This window comes from Chelonoidis abingdonii, chromosome 25 (assembly GCF_003597395.2).
Source record: "Chelonoidis abingdonii isolate Lonesome George chromosome 25, CheloAbing_2.0, whole genome shotgun sequence".
Classification (NCBI taxonomy): domain Eukaryota; kingdom Metazoa; phylum Chordata; order Testudines; family Testudinidae; genus Chelonoidis; species Chelonoidis abingdonii.
Genome location: NC_133793.1, coordinates 12,309,886 through 12,330,822, shown reverse-complemented (window position 1 = coordinate 12,330,822; position 20,937 = coordinate 12,309,886). Strand labels below are relative to the sequence as shown.

The 20,937-nt window shown below is 42.4% G+C and overlaps 1 protein-coding gene across 2 annotated transcripts in view; it reads right to left on the bottom strand.

The window, feature by feature from the left end:
- The window catches only part of EPB41 (erythrocyte membrane protein band 4.1), a 156,516-nt gene that overhangs the window by 123,598 nt on the left and 11,981 nt on the right, over window positions 1-20,937 (bottom strand). The window contains exon 1 of one of the 2 annotated variants that reach the window (XM_075060930.1): window positions 14,699-14,862. The exons of the other annotated variant lie outside the window; for it this stretch is intronic. The gene's annotated coding sequence lies outside the window, so the exon portion shown is untranslated. Of the gene's footprint in view, window positions 1-14,698; window positions 14,863-20,937 lie in introns of those variants that run through there. 2 annotated transcript variants of the gene reach the window in all.

The following is a 20,937-nucleotide window of genomic DNA, read 5'->3' as shown; positions in this document are numbered from 1 at the left end:
CCCCCCCACACACACACAGATGCATTCAGGGCCTGACCCTGTACACTTGAATTCAACAGAAATCTGCCACTGGCTAGTATACTTTGGCTCCATTCTTCTGAGCCTTCCTAACATTGTGCCTGCACCTTGTTAATCAAATCCTGACTTCACATCAATCTTTGTTCTGTAGACTGGGGGAGAAAACCCACAACCATGCAGTTAACCTGGGTACTCTACCCAAGCACCCAGAGGAAGCCATCCTTGAAGGATAGTCCTTGGATAGAACAAGGAATTCTTTGGATTTGCCTCCACACAAACTGCAACAGACAACACTTAGGCATTATATACACGTTACAGATTAGTAGCTCTTCTCATCCCTGCCTTACATAGCTAGGCCAGCGGAAGCCTGTAGCAGAGACAGTTATACAAGCAAAACTGCACTTTTACTTGTACCACTTGATTTTGGTGTGGGGCGGGGGGGTCGTATACCATTGTAAAGCACAGCTTTGGCAGTACAGTATACTAGTAAAGGAATAGCATTAAAGTGCTTCTAGGGTAGACTCATCTACAGTGGAAAGTTGTACTGCCTTAACTATACCAGTACAGTGTAACAGCTAGCGGTACAACCCTTGTAGTGTGGATGCAGTTGTGCTAGTATAAAAATGCTTCATCTCTGGATGCAGTCAGACTAGTAAAGACTAAAGTTTACAAATGGATGTGGCGGGGGGAATCGCATCCTTAACCAACATAGTTATACCAGTCAAACATTTATGTTTAGACCAGGCTTAAATTTAAAAAACAAAGAACAAAACAAAAAACCTCAATACTAGTAGTTATTTCAGTGCAATTTGGTAACTACAACTGATTTCAGTTTCTGTATAGACAGGCCTCCATTAGGTGACAGAACCAGTTGGCAAATCCATGTCTAACAATAGTCAGAAACAGTCTTTTCCTCTCTTGCGCTCTGCGGCATGGTGCTGCATGACATGCAAGTTACTGACAACAGACTGTTTCATGCCACTGAAAGTCACAGATGAAGTCCCCGCAGGGTAAAGCCCTTTATGAAAAATGTTCTCCTGTCTATGCATATTAATAGCTGGGTCTCACAAAAGGAGAACTTCCTGAAGTGAGATATTAGACTGTATTATATACATTATATAGACTACCAGTGCTATAGGAATGGATGCCTTTTGAGTACTTTAACCAGATACATTATCTAATCCCAGCTTCTTTAAATCTCTGCTCTAACCCACAACAAACACTGTCCTTTAAGAGGAGGTAGAAATGACATGATTACTCCCACTGCTACAGCTAAGAGGATAGAGCGGTGAAGTGTTTATAAGGCAAGGGAGGAATAAGCAGAAAAACAGCTTTAAACGTTACAAATAAATTGGAAACAATACAGAAAAGAAATATACAAAGTTAGACATTTTTCTGATGAATGTCTTAAATCAGAACAACTTTTCTACAATGTCCTAGATTTTAGATACAACTTTCTCTATAAAAATAGAAAAACGTAGTGTAGTTCAGAAGCATAGAGCTATTCTCCATAACAATCTACTTACAAAAGCAAAACTTTTTTAAAGATCTAAAACAATGGCCATTAAGTAAAAAATGGAACAGTTACTGTGTCCCCAATCATCCGAACTTTGCTTTTAATATATCTTTATTAACACAATTAAAACCTGTGGGGGGGGAGCGAGTACTTGTGAAACAAGCAAACTTAAGTGAGGTATTTGGGTTCTTGTCTTCAAAAAGGGATAATTGTGTTGGTCTCTTTTGAAAATAATTTCTGTACTAGGATGAGAAAGTTCCCATGCCATGGTCTGGAGACTTGTAGGGTACATAGTGTTTTCTGTTGTACTAACTGTGGAACTATTAAAATCTTCTCTCTTTGAATCTGTCAGTAGAAAATAGATATACTATAAAATTTTACATCATCATGTCAGCTCCAGCAAGTCCTCATTGAGATGGATTTCCTCGCATGTAAACATACCAACAAAGAGAAAGCAACTGCTTTGTCTCACATATTTACATAATCCACAACAGACCTGATGGCAACAAAAGTCTTTTGGAGCAAAATGGGAAGAGATTTAAACTTTGGATCAGTTTTCTGTTTGCATTAAGATCAACTCCATCCCACTCTATTAATATTCAGTACTGAGGTGCTTCCTGGTTTGGGGTCAAAAAGCATTGAACCTCCAGCACTCCACACTGAAGTTTATTTCAGCAGCATCCTAGCAAGGGCCAATTTCAAACTTTTGGTTTTCAACTAGTACCTGATAGATTGTTTGGAAAGTATTTCCTCACAAAGAATTCACCTCCCACTGAAAGACACCCACCCTGATAGGATTACACACTATGGCAAGGCCCTCTCTAGAAAGCTTGCAACCAGCTTCCATTACAGGTTCACGCTGTTAAGAGACAAAAATATTTCCTAGCTTTTCCTTATCAGTGTTGCCATCTTTTGCAATTTTAATCATAAATCTCATGATATTTTGTCATTTTCATAAAGCCCCAGCTCCAAAACTCTCACAACGATGGGCAAATCTCAGTTTCATTAAATCAGTTTCTAGCCTTCACGCTTACGCTGAACTACTTGAAAATGTGAGCACTAAAAGCTCAAAAACAAATCTCAAATAAGAACCCGTTTGGTTTAAAAATCTAATTTTTAAACCAAACATAATTTTTAAGGTCCCAACTCAAGATTTTTGAATATTTAGCTGCAAGTAGTGTTGCTAACCCCAAATCCAAAATAGACTTTCAAAGCTTACAAAAGTATCGCACAACATGGGCAACAAAATGGCAGAAATTCATTGTTGATAAATGCAAAGTATTGCACACTAGAAAACAATTCCACCTATACATACAAAATGATGGTGTTTGAATTGGCTGTTATCACTCAAGAACAATCTTGTAGTCATGGATAGTTCTCCAAAAACATCTACTCAATGAGCTGCAAAAGTCAAAAAAGATAGCAATATTAGAAATCTCTAGGAAAGGGACAGAAAAGACGACAGATTTTCTGTCACGATATAAATCCATGGTACCCCCACATCTTGAATGCTGTGCACAGTTCTGGTCACCCAATCTGAAAAAAATATTAGAACTGGAAATGTCCAGAAAAGGGCAATAAGATTATTAGGGTTATGGAACAGCTGCCATATAAAGACAGACTATTCAGCTTAGAAAAGAGACAGCTAAGGGGGAAGACATGATAGAGGGTTATAAAATCATGAACGGTGTGGAGAAAGTGAATAAGGAAGTGTTATTTACTCCTTCAAGTAACACTAGAACCAAGGGTCACCCAATGAAATTAATAGGCAGCAGCTTTAAGACAAATATAAGGAAGTATTTCTTCACACAACACAGTCAACCTGTTGAACTCGTTGCCTAGGTATGTGAAGGCCAAAAGTATTATTGGGTTCAAAAAACAATTAATAAGTTCATGGAGGATAGGACCATCAATGACTATATTAGTCAAAATGGTCAGGAACACAACCCTATGCACAGAGTGTCCCTAAACCGCTGACTACCCAAAGCTGGAACTGGAGGACAGGGGATGGATCACTCGATAATTGCCCTGTTCTTTCATTCCCTCTGAAGCATCTGGCATCGGTCACTAGACAGAAGACAGGATACTGGGTTAGATGGAATATTGGTATAACCAGTTACGACCATTCTTAATAGAGCAAAATGAATGTTAAACCAGTTTGTTTTTTTTAAAAATACACCAATATAATGCTGTCCTCGGGAGCCAAAAATCTTACCATGTTATAGATGAAACCGTGTTATATCAAACTTGCTTTGATCCACCAGAGTGCACAGCCCCGCTCCCCACCGCCCCCCCACCCCCAGAGCGCTACTTTACCGCATTATGTACGAATTTGTGTTATATCGGGGTAGAGGCGTACTAACAGTAGTTACACATTTCAAACTTGGGGGGGGGGGGAAGAGAAGGGCAGCGCATCCAAAACATTAAAACTGATATGTAACTCTACAGTGTGTTAGGAGACAGTTTATATCAAAGACTCTACATAATGTATTGATCTGTGCTGTATATTAACCCAGATTGGGGGACACTGTTTAAACTAGTTCTTTCATAACAGTAGATAGAATTTTGATTTTAAAAAAGTTACCTGCCTCATTAAACTGTATAGTATATGATGTGACAGGCATATTACCGTACGTAACGTTTAAAACCCTAGATGAGCATTTAACACAACACTACCCAGTATTAGTTCCCATCCAAGTTAAAAAAAAAATTAGGCAAATTGATGAAATATTACTTTGGTATAAGCTCAAATCTGCCTCTTTTTTAACTTTCACTTTAGGTTTTGGCTCATTTCCTAACCTTTTCCTTCCTACGCATCCCCAAACTGACCTCTGAAATCCCATAGGAAGTCATGGAAATTTCTTAAATTCTTAGCTAAAAACAGTTTGATCCATGCCAAGACAGGACTGCAAATATTTAAAGAACTTTCCTATTCGTTGTGATTTTTTTATGCAAGTTTAGAAATCACATTATACCGCCCAATTAGAAATTCAGTCATATTAATGAATCATGAATTGTCAGTAGCTGAATGCTGTTATTTTAACAAGGGTTACAAGCATAGAAATCATATTCCTTTTTAGCATGTATACGTGCGGCTAAGGCAGCAGACTATTTTACTGAAAACCACAAGGTAGTTCCAGGCCAGCAGCAAACTGACCACTCTTGCAGCCATGACTGGTGAAGATCAACAGAGTCTTGCAGAGAAGGGGGCAGGGGGAAAGAGGTAAAAGAGAGTGAACAGAGGGAGGGCAAGTAAGTGCACTGTGCTGTTTTCAAAAACACGCCATCCTAGCACTTTAAATATATATAGTGGATTTAGAAGCCTTTTGGAATGTACATTATGATGGAAGAGAACTCTTGCCCTAGACAAATAAAAGAGCTCATATATAAAAATCTTAGCAAATAAATCCTTATGTTCTGCTAAGACACCAAAGAATATACAATATAGTAGGATTCCCACATTCAAGCATGCAGTTACAGACCGAGAGTCCTCTTATTTCAATGCCCGTTAGCTTTACGTTAAAAATTTAACAAATGTCAATGATGCACTCTGCTCTGAACAAAACTCACCATACCCTGACGAGTTGATCTAAACAAGGAGCTTACCATCTAAAAAGGAATTATGTGTGCGAGCGCGCAACACTTAGGGATTTTTAATGTGGAAAAACAAGAGAATCTGGGGAAGGGGGAAGAGATCAAAATTGACATACACTACAAGAAAGAACAAAATTAAGTGACCTGAAGCTGAATGGTAACTAAAGTTTAAAAGAAAGAAAACAGCCACACAATAAGTATTTTCTGTGAACTGGCTAGAAGTAATTGAAAACGTCAGCTTGTCTTTTCTACACTGGCGCACGAATTAGGTCAAACCAGCAGCAGCAACATTAAGTAGTGCAAGCAAACAATCCATGGGAAGTCAGTGGTTTTGTCTAGTCAACCTCTGGTTTGACAGCCCTGGCTCTACGGTTCAAATTCACTGGTATAATCACAAATGTTGATTCAATTGGTATCAGAAGACTATGAAGAGGTCTACAGGAAATCTCATTGCAACTTGGCACTGCATAGTAGGACAAATCCACTTTGGTCTAATTTTGATTTATTTCTGTCAATAAATAAATAGAGTACATGACCTCTCTCCCTTCTCAACAAGGAATTTAAGATCCAGATTCCCTGTATATTTTCCCTTCCATTGAGAAGTGTACAAATTAACAATCACTGTGTGGGAGAAAATTACTATCGACAAAGTCTTTAATAATCTGCCATAGAGGTGAAGTTACAAATATGTGGAAAATATTTCCATAGCTTTTAAAGCTGATACAGCAAAGCACTATCTGCAACAGAAGGGCAACCTTTGGGGATGACGGCTTTTAAAAGCCTGTCACGTTCTGAGCTAAGAAATGAAGTGGAAGAGATTTATTAGATCATCAGTCCAGCTCATTACTAGTCTCTAGGATAAGTCATCTCTACAGCGTATTCACTCCTCGATGTTTTATTACAAAGCCACAACAGCAACCGTATAGTTAATGTTAAAAAATAACTCGCCATTATAATCCCAGTTCTGGCACAATCCATCAATTTTTGCCAAAGCCATATCATTTGTCTGAAAGTTTTCGGGGGGGGGGGCCCTTACCATGGAAGACACTCCTTCCTACCCACTCTCCCTCATTTTGTATCATTTTGACTATCTAAGCGTGATCAAATTTTAACAAATCCTGATAATGCATTTTTGTAATCTGTTCCTTTTTGGAACACAATCTCTCAAAAGGCAGTTTCGCCCATGAACTCCAGATCTGGCTTATTCTAGTGTCCTCACAGTCATTTGAGTATTTTCTGAAAAGTCAAAGGGTTAATTTCAGCTTTGCACCTATGAGAACTAAGACTTGGTCTATACTAGTGGTTTTCAAACTGCAGGTCGCAACCCAGTGCTGGGTGGCAGAATGGAAGGCACTGGGTCACAGCAGCTCTGGTCAGCACTGCCGACCGGGCCATTAAAAGTCCCGTCAGCGGTTCTGCCCAGTTAAGATGGAACAAGTAGGAACTAGCCTGACAACGTGCTCTACCCCAGAAACGGCCAGCAGCAGGTCCAGCTCTTAGGCAGGGAGGTCACGGAGCTGGCGCTTCCCCTGCCCCAAGCACCAGCTCTGCATTCCCAGTGGCCAGGAATCAGCCAATGGGAGCTGAAGGGGGACAGCGCATGTGGGCAAAAGCCACATGGAGACACTTGCATGCCTCCGCCTAGGAGCTGGTCCTGCTGCTGACCACTTCCAGGGTGCGGCGCATTCCACAGTGCCAGGACAGACGACTAGCCAGCCTTAGCACCTCAGCTGTGCCGCTGACCAGGAGCTGCCGGAGGTAAGCCCACATCCCAATCCCCTGCCCCAGCCCTGAGCTTCCTCCCTCACAAACCCAAAGCCCCCTCCTGCACCTCAAACCTTTCATCCCCAGTTCCATTGGGTCATGAGCATCAACAATTTTCTTCAACTGGGTCACCAGAAAAAAAAAGTTTGAGAACCACTGGTCTATACTACCAAGTGGGCCTATACTACTAAGTTATTTGGTATAACTACATTGCTCATGTGCGACATAGTTATACTGACCTAACTCCCAATGTAGACAGTGCTATGTTGATGGGAGAAGCTCTCCCATCGACAAAGCTATGCCTCTCGGGAAGGTGGAGCACCTACTCCAAATGGGAGAAACTGTCCTGTTGGCGTACGCAGCATCTTCACTAAGCACAACAGCAAGGCTGTCAACGTAGACAAGCCCTAAGCGAACACACTGATGCCTGTAGAGATTCAACACAGGCTTAACCTGACCTGGTATTTTATGTACTTTTCAGTTTTCAAAAATACACCCACCACAATGTTGTCTGGATGTATGTATGAATGTAAACAATAAAAAAAAATAGTATGTTTTGTATTTGAAGTATTTACTACGGCTTTTGCTTGAGGGATGTAGAAAAGCTTTGTACAATGCCCTGAAAGTTTGCAAAAAATCAGGTCCTTTGAATCAATGGAAAGAAGTGAATTTTTAGTTACAGGACCACCACTGAAAGCCTGCCACCTCCAGACATTCAAATCTAGAAACTGTTAGCAAGTGTGTCACTTTCATTTGCAGAGCTACAGTAATACAGATGAGAGAATGCCAGTGTTGTCAACTCTTACCATTTTAAGATCACAAATCTCACAATAGTGGGTGGGTTGTTTATTTTTTAAAGCTCCAGCTCCTGGAGTCACATTACTACTTTTCCTTTTAAAAATTAAGTTTCTAGCCCTCATGGCTGTGAAAAAAAGTTTGAAAACCATGAACTGGCAGTTCAAACAGCAAAATGCATATTAAGATCATGATTATTTGGGACCTGACTCACAATTTTTGAATGCTTGGGGTTGGCAATACCAAGTCTCTCGATAGTAGGACCCAAGTCACAGAGTGAAGAGATGTCAGTTATTTGGCTCATGGTGTACATCTGGCTCAGCTGATGGATTTTGGGGGGGGGGGAGAGAGGAGGGTCGGGTCACAAGCAAGAAATGGGTCAAGTTTTCAGCTCTGAAGCACCCTGAGATCATGGATCTTGTCTAAAATTCGGTAGTAAGCTCTTCCACGCAGGGACTGTGTCCTCTTGTGTTTTTATACAGCACCCAGCACGGTAGGGCGCCTTGGCACCAATACAAAATATTTAATATTAAAGAATAATCATGTCTTCCCTGGAATAAACGATCAGCTGTTCCCTTTCATTTCCTGCAATAGGCAACTAGTCAGGTTCTCCACCAGCACAAGGTTAGAACAGACAAAAGAGCAGAGGTGGTTTTTTTTTTTAAACACGTTACAGGTGCAACTTTAAATAAATGCAATAAATAAAAATTGCTAATCTCTTTTTAAATTCACAGCTATCTTAATTCCATTTAAGTAGTAATTTGTCTGAGAATTCAAATTAGTTTTAAATCCTGTGCAGGGGGAGGGAAGTTGACATCGGTAGGAAGGTTACCCCCACTTCCCTTGGGAAATTTTTCTACAGCCTAGTGGATCTTGCTGTATTAAGTGTATCCTGATATTCCGCCTACATTCTTTTATTCATATACATCTGAGTAATTACATTTGATCAATTAAATCCCTATTTACAAACTTAGCTTTTGAGTAAGTTAAGTCAGCATCATATGGTTCTCATTTTGCATGAAATCACTCTTCATTTCATCAGTTTGCTCAGCATATGATAGGAGACAGGCTATGTAAGCAATCAAGGAGAAAAGAATAAGAAAGGGCTATAGCAACAAAAAACTAGAAAAGAACAAGCACTCAGAAATATTAACAAACCTCCAAAAATTAAGTTTTGAAAAGCTCGCTTTGCACTAAAGCACGTCCCCTGGCCTGATAATTTCACAAGCTAACCCATTAAAACACTGACCTTTATGGATTACAGGGCCAAACTATCAAAGAGTTCAATTGTCTATGAACAGATTATCTACCCTCTGAAGAATAAAAGAAATTTTCCCCTCTTACAATACAGCTTGAAAGTATTAAAATTCACAAATGGCCACCACTAAAACAAAGCATACAATTTATCATGGCATCTGTAGTGCTGCTTATGCTTAATGCTGCAAATACCACTGTAGGGCCAACAGTCACAGGGCACCAAATGTTGACAAAACAACACCACATGGTAACCAGCATAAGTCTGTAAATTTTAGAAATAGTCTCACTTCTCAAAGAAATTATACCAGTAAAGTAGCTAGCACAATGGGCCCTTATCTTGGTCAGGTAACAGCTTTACTGCATCTGATTTCTAAGAAACCTAACTTAGATTTTTTTAAAGTTACCAAGTTCATCAGTGTTTCTCTATTTTCAAATCATGCCTTTTGCACTTAAGTGTTCAATTTTCATGTCTCTTTTTAATAGATTGCAGAGAAATTCTGCTAAGAACCTTGATGTTATTGCAACAACAGGACGTTCCAACCATAAACACCAGCCTCCTAAACCAAAAACACAAGCAGTTTTGCTGAAATTACAAATGTATCTCAAACTAGAGGTCAAAGCTCAACTGTGCAAGATTTGTTGAAATAAACCCAAAAATAAGTTTTAGGGCCACCTAGGGGGACCGGTAATAAAACAGAGACAGAAGAATTGTATTACAAACACACACTGTGGCTGCTGTATTAATTTATCTCTCAGTAAAAATGAGCTTATTCTGGAGAGAAACTAAATATTACTTACCTGGTAGAACTGCTACCCCTATAAAATGTCTCAAGAATTGTTACACAGACTTCTAAGGCAGTGTTTCCCTACCAAAAATAAAATGAAGAAATCTCTAACTGTTATGGTTCGCAGTAAAAAACAGCTTTCAAGATATGGTGAGTGTAATCATTGAAGTAGTGTCTGCCTAAGTTTGCAGAGACTGAAACAATAGTGCTAAGAGGTGAGCTGCCCAGTTGTTTAAATGGATTCTCACTCAGGATGCCAGCCATGATGTCTTAAATCAAGTGGTTCTCAACCAAGGGCACATGTACCCCTGGGGGTATGCAGGTGTACCCCCTGGAACATCAACTCCTCTGGATATTGGCCTAGGTTAGAAAAGGCTACATAAAAAAGCACTAGCGAAGTCAGTACAAACTAAAATTTCATACAATGACTTGTTTATACAGCTCTATATACTTATACATTGAAATGCAAGTACAATATTTATATTCCAATTGATTTTATAATTATATGGTAAAAATGAGAAAAAGAAATTTTTCAGTAATAGCATGCTGAGACACTTTAGTATTTTTATGTCTGATGTTGTAAGCAAGTCATTTTTTAGTGACTTGGAGGTATGCAAGACAAATCAGACTCCTGAAAGGGGTACAGTGGACTGGAAAGATTGTGAACCACTGTGACAACACTTAATATTTTCCCCCCCCCAGTTTCCCAAAGCCTTTAAGAGGCACAATATGATGTAAGATATGTAGACTTTAAAAGAAAAACAAAAAACCCTTGGCTGGGTCAGAGATGAAAAAAAACAGAACACACACATTTTACAAGTTTGAGAAAAACACTGCACTAGTTTGTCATTGTGGAATTTAAAAAACAAACAAACTAAATAACCTGAGATAATGATTACTGAAGGATAACCCGGTGGTATGTGTTTATACATGATGCTAGCACCTTCTGTTCTTGTATTCTTCAGAGTTTTTTATGTGAATGGCTGTATCTCCACTCTGTGCATTGCCTGGATGGAGCCACAAGTTCTATCTGTAGTTAAGGTATAATAAAGCAGTGGTCAGAAATTTTCTGACAAAAAAAAAAAAAAATATGGTGATTCACTGAAATTTTGCATGGGAATGTTGCTTTTGATAAAATTCCAACGGAAACCCAGCAGGTTTCTAATGGAACCCAGTCTGCACGACAGGTTTTAACTTTCTTAAACAAACTTTAGAATTCCCATTCCACAGGGAATTTCAAAGTTTAATTTTTTTTTTCCCATTTCAGAATGATTTTTTTTTAGTTTTGGAATTTCCTGCCCCTCCTCCCCCCCCAAAAAATGAAATTTCTGTTTCTGGCCAGCTCTAGTTTAAGCCAAGTTCTGCTCTCAGTCACCCTAGTATAACTACAGAACATTGATTTCAATGGAGTTCATCTAAACTTACAGCAGGCCACAGAATCCAACTATCACAGGATAATTATAAGCATGTAGCAGCTGCTGGGAAGTGAAAAACATCAGTGAGGTGGGAAAAGCTTGGAGTAGAGAGAGAAAAGTCTGGCAACATTGCATTTTCTGGAGTGGGACTTGCAATGTTCACAGCATACAATCATAGATGTTAGATAAAAACATAAAATACTCTTGCTGGAAGGTTACAATATAAACTCCAGAACTTTAACACACAAGGGAGGGGGAGAGGGAGTGGAGACTGGCAGCCTAAGGCAGAGAGGCACAACTTTCCCCACCCGCTTCAAAATGGCTCTTTCCAGGCAAACTCTGATCACATGCTTTGCTACACAGCCCCCTAGCCTGCAAGCAGGAACAGGACTAGGACCTTCTTCCCCATGCACACTCTAAAATGATGGCTTGCAGTTCCAACACAGTACTCAATACACCCCAAGACTACGCTCATATAGGGAAGACATTATTTGGAGGAGGTTCTTGAGATACCCTGACAGGTCCACCCCTGCTCAGTTGAATGCTTAGTTTTCTGGGCCCTGTGTACCATTAACTGGGTGAGCCTGGGAAGCAAAATTCAATCCTTGAGTGTTGCCACTTCCTCATCTTCCTCCTCAGGAGTCTCAACTTATGCCCCTCTCCCCCATTTCTACATGACCTTAGAAACCCAAAGTTCCATCCAACCAATCCCCAATCTCCCATTCAGTACTGAGCTGTTGGCGCTGTCTCCGATCAGCCCATGTTGCCAGCCTCCATCATCACCTGCTTATTACATCTTCAAACCACCACCCTCATGCTTCCTCCCATGCTGTCCCTCACACTTGGGAGGCACTCCCTGTACACATCTGCAAAGCTACCTCCTTGTCCTCCTTCATAGCCCTCTTCAAAACTCTCCTTTGCTGTGATGCCTAAAAAAGGGGGGGTCAACCATTAGGGTGCTAGTGTGCAGGGATCACTAGGCATCATGGGGGCCAATTCTGTCTCATTGTTTCGTGGTACTCGCTCATCTGTTTGTGTCCATCTATTGTCTCATACTTTGTAAGACCACCTGTTTGTAGAGCACCTAGCGTAACGAGGATCTACTCCATGACTAGGGCGTCCACGGCAATACAAGACAATGAAGCACTCTCTCTCTGAGACCTTAGAAACGGTTTCACCAGAAGCACGGAGTTAGAGAACACTCCCTACATTGCCCTCCCTTCCTCCTTAGTAGGTATAAAGTGGAGATTAGTTGACTGCTTTTCCTATTCTTTTTACATCTAATGCTAAGATATAAAGAAGCAAGGTTTATAGATGGAAAGTTAACATGAGCTGTCTGATTTCCCTACTGGGTGAAGTCAGTACTGTCCCTGTTCCAGTGAAACTATGCCACACACATTTTTCTATTTCCCATCATTAACAAGATACTGTTTAGCCTTCTAAGCTTCTTGCTTGGCCAAGATTAAGACCCACAGCATTCAATGAAATAATGTCTATTACCAGCAAAGCCTGCTAAGTTGCTTGTTTCCATGCAGCACCCCTTTGAGAAATTTGTGGCAAACATTAACGTTTTCATTATTACACGCTGTCCCATATGGGAGTGTAAATATTATGAGGTAGCTCGCCATGCTAGCGAGCGGAAGTGACTAATACTCATTCCTATAAAGGAGGATGGACAGTGGTCTTGCTCAGATTTTAAATTATTTTAAAGAGAAATTCCCTTCAGTGCAGAAGGCCAACACAAGGTTTACCCTTCATTTACATCCATACGCAAGATCAGAATCAGCCCCACCGTTTGCTAGACACATCTTTTAAAATGCCATGTTCTCTCATGCCTTTCTGTGTTGTACCTAATATGCTTCCTGGGCCAGGGCCTGTTTGGCACACTGTATATGTTAGTGCTGCTATGATACAATATAGCTGTAAAATAATCCACAAGCTACCCAAAATGGGTAGCAAAAGTACAGCTGAAAGCCAAAAAACAACCCCCCAAACTCCTCCCACACACGACACAGAATTAACCCACTAATAAAACAGATGAGAACTTCCCTCCCTCTGGCCCTGGAGGCAGCTACACCCAAGGTCTGCTGAGGATGTCAATAGGAGAAAGTCACAAATATGGAGGTCGGTCACATGAGGAAGTCCAGCCACCATTCCTGGAGAACAAGTCCCAGAAGCAAAAGCATCCAGCAGAGTTTAAGTGCTCTGATCAAAACAAGTTCGGAGCTACTGATCAGTTGGCTATAGCCATGACTTTCAGAGGTGCTCAGCTCCCACCAACTCCAACAATCCAAACAGAAATATCCTTGATGTAGCATTTTGCTTTCACTGCTTCCTCAAGGAATCCAGTGTTTAGTGCTTATATTTTTATTTACTAGGAGATGCCCATTTAGGGGGAGGAGGGATCTCTCACTGGTTTGAGCATTGGCCTGCTAAACCCAGAGTTGAGAGTTCAATCTTGAGAGGTCCACTTAGGGATCTGGGGCAAAAATCTGTCTGGGGATTGGTCCTGCTTTGAGCAGAGGGTTGGACTCACTAGATGATCTCCTGAGGTCCCTTCCAACCTGGATACTCTGATTCATTACACCTTACCTAAAGTCATCGCTTGCCTGGTTATTAAACCCAATCTGCTTTCATGTTCCCCTCAAATGCTTCTTCAGTGACTGGCATTTCTGCATCAGCAAGTACCCAGATACATGCAGCCGTTTGGCTCTGGATTTCTGCTGTCCTACATCCCACTTCCTTGTAGAAGAGAGCAACCATTACTAGTGGTGAATCTTGTTCAACACTTCAGAAGAATTTAAAATAATCAGATAAAACACCACTTAAGCACCAAAATCTACAGTCCTACACCATCACCTCTGTAAGGCACCAAGTGCACAGAAAGACAGCTATGCCAAAAAGGGAGGCGCTCACACAAGGGGCTTTCATAAGTTAACACTAGCAGTTCCAGACTGTGCTCTACAGGAATTCTTGAGGAACGCAGGGTCAGATTTCACATGTAACTGCTGAAGCCAGTGGAGTCAGATTGGTAGGAGGTTAGAGAGGCCCATAAGAACTATTTATGGTACAGTACAAAATTAACGCAAGACGCTGCTCAACTATTCAGTAAGAAGCAGAGACCAGAAGGCACTGTACTGGCACTACTCCCTCCCTCACTCTCTGCCTATGGTTTGCATGCTCGTTTGTTAATTTTATAGTGAAGTGTTGCTCACCTGTCTTCAGACCTGAGACTGAGAATCCTAGGGTGGCTTCTCCTCCAATCCTACTGGTCCCTTGCAGGGAGATCTCCTACATAATTGCAGCACTGATTCACCACCACTATTTTTAGGGGGAGTTTCCAGAAGGAGGGGCATGGAGAGAAAGCGTTCTCTTTTCCCAGTGCAAAACAATTCTTACTAACAAGTGCATTATTTCAATGGCAAGAATACAAAGCAATCCTGGCCGGCAAGAACAGCCTACTGATAAAGATGTTTAAAATAAAAAGATATCCAGAAATAGCAACATAAACTCATTCTCATTATCCAAAACTGCGAACACACATTTCACTTCACCTCCTATTTCATCACCACCACACAGACTCCATATGCAAAGCCTGCAATTGTATAACAAACAACGCGCCAAAGGATAAGCCAGCAGAGCCAACCCAGTTTCCTTTCAACTGAAAGAGATCAGTGTTTTTAAAAGAGGCATATGGACCATTTATTTCCGCTCACTAGCAGTCTAACGAAGCATGTACTCACCCGAAGCATGTACTCACCCAGAGATGAGCCAATCGGACGAAGCCCACAGGTGAGGTGCCATAATCCATTGGAGGACAGGACATGAAAATGAAGGGAGGGAAAGAAAAGACATCAGTTAATAAGGAGTTCCAGCTTTTAAAAAGACAACCACACCCACAAAAATCTGTTAAACCGCATAGCCAAGTGCTCGTACCTATATGTTTTTACATACACTCTCCAAGAGTGTTCACTTGACTTTTCCAGGAGTGGAACAGATGGCTGAACCAGAGGTTCATACTGGCCTATTTCTTGTTAGTGTGCAAAGATGTAGAAAAAAAATAGCTGTGTTAATTAATGCAGATAATTCTGCATACGGGGGATGCGGAGTCCTGTGTTTTATCACTGCTAATACGATTCACAGAGCATCTCAGATAATAATCTCACACACATGCACAGAGCGCAGATTTCAGGTCACATATATGAAAACAAAAAAAAACTCGAAGCACCAAGAGCCTGACTGACCTAGAGAAATGTTGAGACTGAATTTGGAGACTGAAAATTGGGGCGTACTTCACTTCTCCTCATGCTGGGTCTGGGTAAGCCTGAAAAAGATCAGTTATGTGAAGGCAAACTCCATCAGGCATGGGGGTGGGGGAACTGAGTGAGACTCCATCCCAAATCCAAATGGGTGTTGACTGAGCCCCCAAGGGGGCTTTAAAACAAAACTCTTCTTCACAAAACCTCTAAATCCTAATCCTCTCCACACAGAAACATTAGCCAATTACATAGGGATTGAAAAACAACTGCTGCCCTATAAGGCACAACGCACTATCACTACCCGCTACCGCTCCCCTTGCTTCACTCTCTGTCTGTACGCTCTGCAGGGCAGAGACTCAGGAGGCGTAGTGTTCAGCACACCGTTTGGACTATGGATCAGAGGGGAACCATGTTAGTCTGGACCTGTAAAAAGCGACAGAGAGTCCTGTGGCACCTTATAGACTAACAGACGTATTGGAGCGTGAGCTTTCGTGGGTGAATACCCACTTCGCCGGATGCATTTGGACTATGTAAATACACCCCTACCCCAACATAACACTGTCCTCAGGAGCCAAAAAAATCTTACCGCCGTATAGGTGAAACCGCATTCTATCCAACTTGCTTTGATCCACCAGAGTGCGCAGCCACGCCCCCCGCGGAGCGCTGCTTTACCGCGTTATATCCGAATTCATGTTCTATCGGGCTAGAGGTGTACTGATACAGCCACAATTGGTCACTTAGGCCACCGGAGTCTATGCACATTTCTCTGGACAATCAAGCAAACAGAGGCATCTTTAACTATTGTTTTAACATGCACTGGCACCATTTGCCTTTTATTTTGTTCTATAAGGCCATGGCTACACTACAGAGCTATACTGAACTGGCAAAGCACTCGGAGTGTGGATGCGGATTATACCAGCAGAACTGTGCTTTTACTGACATATCTTATTCCAGCCACACACACACCCCCAAAGCAAGACAAGCTGTATCTGCCAGGGTAAGCAGCATCTGTACTTGGGGCTTTTGCCAGCACAGCTATATTAGTCAGGGAATCACACCTCTTCAAGACGCAGGCCAAGAGCCCTACTGGCTGCCGCTTCCAGCAACTCTCATTGGCCCGGAGCAGCAATCTGCGGCCAGTGGGAGCCGCAATCAGCCGGACCTGCAGACGGGGCAGGTGAACACAACAGCCTGGCCCACCAGGGGCTTTCCCTACAGAAAAGGCAACCCTTGTTTGAGAAACCCTGATCAAGATGGTAGCAAGTGACGCCAACTTTGCCCAGGCTTAAGAGGTGATCAGGGGCAATGACCTAATTTCCCACTGCCTACCTTTGATTTATCGGATCTAATCCACCACCACACAACAGGGACATACTGTTAAAAGTCCAAAGCTCAATGTTACAGACAGATCTCACAGAATTGGGTGACTGGGCAACAAAATGGCAGATGAAATTCAGTGTTGATTAATGTACATCAGAAATCAACTATACATAAAAAATGATGAGGTCAAATTAGTTGTTACCAGTCAAGAAAGAGCTTGGAGTCATTGTGGATAGTTCTTTGAAAACATCCACGCAATGTGCAGCGGCTGTCAAAAAAGCTGAACAGAACGTTAGAAACCATTAGGAAAGGGACAGATAATATCATAATGTCACTATATAAATCCATGGTACGCCCACACCTTGAGTTCTGAGCGCAGTTCTGGTCACACTATCTCAAGAGAGATATTAGAATTGGAAAAAGTACAGAGAAGGGCAACAAAAATGATCAGGGTATGGAACAGCTTCCATATGAGGAGAGATTAAAAAGGTTGGGATGGTTCATCTTAGAAAAGAGATAACAAAAGGAGATATGCTTGAGCTCTATAAAATCATGAATCGTGTGGAGAAAGTGAATAGCGAAGTGTTATTTACCCTTTCACACAACACTGGAACCAGGAGCCACCCAATGAAATTAATAGGCAGTAGCTTTAAAAACAAACATAAGGCACTACTACTTCACACAACACAGTCAACCTGTGGAACTCACTGCCAAGGGATGTTGTGAAGGCCAAAAGTATAACTGGATTCAGAACAGAACTGGATACATTCATGGAGGACAGATCCATCAATGGCTACTAGCCAAGATCGCTAGGGACACAATCCCATGCTCTGGGTGTCCGTAAGTCTGACTGGCAGAAATTGGGATTGGATGACAGGATGGATCACTCAATTGCCCTGTTCTGTTCATTCTCCTTGAAGCCTCTGACACTGGCCACTGTCAGAGACAGGATACTGAGCTAGATGGACCATTGATCTGAAACAGTTATGGCCATTCTTATCCTGCTTTGGTTTTGTACATCAGAAATTTAGATCTTGTCTAGCATTTTTATTTTTATTTTTTTAAAGACTATAGACCACTGGAGAATTAGTGGGAAATCCTTACAAGTACCAAGAATGAAACCTGCACAATCAAGAGTCATCATCATTTTCAACCAAACTGTTAACACACTGCCTTTTTTTTTTTTTTTAAATTAACATCTACTGAATTCAAGAGCCTGGCAAACACTTGGGAGAAGAGCTCTCCTTGTGAAAAATTAAACCTCCCTCCTCCTTCAGCTGAGGGCTGAGAAAGCTTCTCCTCTAGTTCTCCGGCTCTGTCAGCATAAATAAGGGAAGACAAGAATTGATGGGCCAGACCCTAACCCAGTGTAAACTGGCAGTGACATACTGATTTACACCAGTTTAGGATATGGCCCAATAATCCAAAGGTAGTAAACAACTAGGCAGAGACCTCTGAAAATAAAATAAAGAGAATTCCAGTTCTTTGTTATCCAGCATAAAGAATCCCAACAGGACACATTTTTTTTTTCCATACCTTTGCAGGTCACTTTTAAACCTAATTTAAAAGAGCCTGTGCATGGTTTGAATTCCTAAGCTATATTAGGACGCTAACCACTGAGGCAGTAAGGCTGCTTAGAGCGGGACTGCAAAGCTACTCATTACTATGGTGACCAGGATTAGAAAGTATTTTAATCACAGTGTAAAAAAATACTCCCTTAGGGGCTGTACAATTTTGGGGGGAGCCTTAGAATAGTGACCTCAGCCCTCCAGTACCAGCTGTGACATTAGTAGCTAGGCTTCTATCTGTTCTGCATGGGAAGTCAACTACTGCAATCTGTAACCAGGATGCTGTTCACAGCTGCTGTAATAAGCTGTGGAACCCTGACTTGCTTTTGCAAGAACCTGTACGTAAAAGGGCAGGACTTTACATAGTTACTTGTTACAGGCATCACAATCCAGAAATAAAAAAAATGGGCACGTACAAACCAACCTTCCGTTTTTCACTGTATACATCTCAGTTCGGTCTTCAACCCTCTTCCAAAAAACCCAGGATCATTATTTATATTGTGGTAGCACACAGAGGTGCCAGCTCCATTCCGCTACATGCTATACACACACACACACGTAACAATGAAGCAGTCCCTGCCTCAAAGAGTCAATCTCTCATCTACATGGCAAGCCACTGCCCCGCAGGACAGAGTGTGAATCGACAGAGCACCAGATGTACCACTATGTCCAAGCAAAGCATGCCAAGCCAAACTCCAGGACTTACACCGAGAAGCAATATTCACATGAGATGCTGCCATGCAGCAAGCTGCTGTGCTGTAGATTCACACCCTCACTTGCTGTGCAGCAACTTGCCATGTAGACAAGACCTCAGATACAGATCTTAAGACTGATTCTAGTTCCAGGTCCGAGACCCTCCAAGTGAAGCAGGACAGAGGCAGTGTGCCCAACCCATGGAGTAGGGGGGAAGAGAGAGACACTCAGACGTCCTCAGGCTAACAGGCACCTCAGATAAGCTAAGAGGACCTGTGATACAAGCTGCCTCCATCCACCTACAGTTCCTCCCTGGCGTGGACATTACAGCCTCATTATAAAATCCAGGGCATAGGCAATGCAGGGGCCTGCTTTGTATCTGGAATGTAAAGCACCTTCTCTCTCGCCATAACAAAAGCCCACACTCAGAAACTGGAAACCAGGCATGAGGGGGCTGCCTCTCCCTCCCACACACACACTTACAACCCTTCCCTATCACTCCCATCCAAGCCCACATTCCCCCTTCTCTCTCCTAGAATCACCCTGACTCCACCCCACTACAGGGCACAAGGGGAGGGGAGAGAGCTGACAAGTCAGAATTTCTGCCCCGTGGACCTTTACCCCATAGTAAAAACTTTGCTTAGAAGAGGCAGGTGACATCTCTTCTTCCCCATCAGATGCTGCTCCCCTTGCATCTACTAGCCGGAGGGCCAAGTGTTCAAGAGACTCCCATGCCAGGCCCCGTCTCCATTTACTGACCCCAGCTCAGATCCCTTGCCTGGCAAGTCATAATTTCATCAGCTATTGAGGAAGGGAAACTAAATTCCCAAAAGCAAAGGAAAGAAGGAAGAGTAGCTGCACTCAGCCTTGTTTCATCCCTGGTAAAGGCCGAGACCCACACAACCCTGGTGCTTTGCAGACTAACAGGCTGGTTGTACAGCGATCTGATGCAGAGTAATATTTGGGCATGTGACCACTGCAAAGCACATGTCTTCAGATTAGATCAACTGAACAGATGTAATGGGGAAAATCCAGGCACAGATCCCCAAAGAGCAGCACCCTTGCCTGTACCGCACTAGGCCCCGTGTATTTAGAGTGTCTCTGGTTTGTGAATAGAGCAGTCCTCCTCCTCCTCCAGGATTTGCACCTCCTCTCTGGGCACTGCCTTCTCTGGGTCTGTCATCACTCCAAGTGTCAGCTACCCGGAGGCACTCAATTGTGACCAAAGCAATCCGAGCCCTTTGCTCCCTGGCAGAGGCAGCACAATCAAGGACTGACACTTCACTGTTGAAGGGCTGGTCTCACACATGCAGTTGTTTTAAGTCCTCGTCCTGTCCCCATCTGCCCCCCGCCACCTCGTTTAAGCCAAGACCATCTGTTCTCTCTCCCTCTCCAATAAAATCACAGCATATGAGAAGTCAGGGAAGCAGTGCTTCTAGCAGATAGAGCAAAGGATTGGGGGACAGGCCCCCTGGGTTCTAATCCTGGCTCTGCCACACACTTGCTCTTCAATCCCAGACACGTCATTTCACCTCGGTTTCCCCATTTCTAAGCAGAGCATACCAATTCTTACCTACCTCCTAGGGGTGTCATGAGACTTCGGTCTTTGACCAGCAAAGCCCTTTGAGATCCTTGGGTGGAAGGTGCTAACAAGGGCCTGTATGTTTCTCCCTCTTATTTTCAGTACACTGGCTCTCTGAAAACCCACATCCTGGATCCCAGTGGCACTTCCTAGCTACAAAGCTGCCAGCCTGACTAAAATGTGAGCAGCTATTTCCAAAGCTAATGAGGCTGTCCTCCTCTGACCCAGGGAAGGTATCTGCAGGCAGTACTCTTCATGTTCACCTCCTGGAATAAATCCCGAGAGTTCTATCATCTCCCCAGCCTAGGCAGGGACACAGATGGTCTCAGAGATTTAACACATATAGGGAATTAACGGCCCTGTGCAAATGA